Source organism: Clarias gariepinus, chromosome 10 (assembly GCF_024256425.1).
Source record: "Clarias gariepinus isolate MV-2021 ecotype Netherlands chromosome 10, CGAR_prim_01v2, whole genome shotgun sequence".
Taxonomy (NCBI): Eukaryota; Metazoa; Chordata; class Actinopteri; order Siluriformes; family Clariidae; genus Clarias; species Clarias gariepinus.
Window position 1 is genome coordinate 17,898,217 of NC_071109.1, and position 2,019 is coordinate 17,900,235.

Here is a 2,019-nt window from a genome sequence, read left to right on the forward strand (position 1 = left end):
GCCAGCTCCCTGCCCTTCTCAGATGGGTTCAGTCCGGATGTCTGGTTAATGAGGGTGACTTCGAGGATTATAATGAGGGGGTAGGGTGGAGGGGTGGTGTATTATAGCCCATGTGTCACGCCAGACAAGTGAACCTCCCAGGCTGACTGTGTCCATGAGCCCTTTTCAACTCTCTGATGTCTCTTATTTACCATAGAAAAACATGGATCAATATTACTACCTCCCTGAGGTGACATAAAACACAGTGTTCATGACAGATAAGTTATGTATACAAGATTATATATTTTTGCAAAGCTCTGGAGGCATAGATTTCATCATTGCATGTTGTGTGTTCCAGAATTGTGTTAACCAAATGATCATTTATCCTAACAAGGTCATAGAAATCAGTGTAACATATCTAACCCAATCATTTTAATAGGTTGAAAGAAGGCAAAGTGCAAATTGGTCCATACTCCATCCATCTACATTGCAGCGGTGTTCCCTGTCCTGCTTCATATCTGGGTGCATTCACCTATCCTTCAGAGACCAGTAGCTTTAATGAGAAAAACAGAGATGGGAAGATTAGAATTGGAAAGAAAAAGGGAAAAAAAAATGGGGAGTGATGCAACATATGGAAGCTATTACAGGGCCAAGCTCCCATCTGTGTGCACAGCCGCAGTGCATTGGCACCCACCAGCCACTGTGCAAAATAGGAGTAATCCACAGAAAAGGACCCATGGAAATGCTGTAGGACGCTGAATTCCCTGGAGAAGCAAAGTTATCCAGGATGGGGGTGGGGAGACGAGATAGAGATGGTCTAAGAGGAAATCACAGATGTTTGCTGGTGTGTACCAAAAACAGGTGCTCAATTGCTGTGGAGGGCTCTCTGAGATTCTCACGTTTCTGTCAACATGTAGAAATAGAATGCTGTTTTCTTCTGCCTCCTCTTTTTTTCCCTATTATTTAAATGATGGGTTTGATCTAGAGTATTTTGGATGGGTAATCAGTTTAAATTTTCCAGAAAAGTGAGTCTTTAATTTGTAATTTGTCCATTTTAGTCACAAAAAATTTAAGATTTTTAGACATAAAAATGCTTTTGTTTTTTATGGTTTAAACCTAAGCTGTTTTGATATATTTCCCCATCAGTTGTTTTATTACAAAAAAAAAAATTACTGTCTCCTCTGTACTCTCGCTTTATTGTTAAACCTGACAATAATTCTCCCCACAAACCATTTTCAAATATACTGTATTTGTTGCTACATGGATATTTTGTAGCTACACACATTAGTAAGGAATGTCAAGTTATCTAAAGTTACATTAGTTCAGGCACAAAGACGTTCCCAACACCTCAGTAAAACCATGATTTTTCAGTGAAAAATATATTTACCTTGGAGCCTTTTCAACCCTGTTTCAGTGTACTTTCAATGGTGTGTATCATCCATGTAGCAACAATTCAGTATATTTATCAAATTATCATTAGCACTCAACATCCTCAAAACAGACCCCTCTCTGGTTCACTGTCACACTTTGACTGTACAGTAAAAAGATGCAGATAACTCTGTTCTTTCTGTTACGGTCCTTACTGATTTAGTACATTTGCAGAGGAAGTTTTTTTAGTAGACAAAAAAAGTTTTCAGTCAGCTAAGGTAATTTTGTTTAGTTTTTGTTTTAGTTGTACAATGTAGTGACATGTCTTCCCTGTTACAGCCCTGTGTTCAATCTATCTAGGGGGATACAAGCTTAAACTTAATTTAAATAATCATTTTTGAATGTCTTTTCATGAGTTATTTATGATCACACACACACACCCTCACTCCCTTTCTTTCTGTGTGTGTGAGAGAGAGGGAGAGGGAGAGAGAGAGTGTGTGTACTAGACCTCCCCTAAGGCTGGAGTTCCTAGGCCCCCTGAGTTAACACCTCTGACTTCACACACCTGTGACTGATTAGAACATGAGCGTGTAAGCACCAATTGATGTTTTTTTTTTTTTTTTCATGAAATAATTCCTCCAAAATTAGGTTTTACCAGAAAGGGCTATCCCC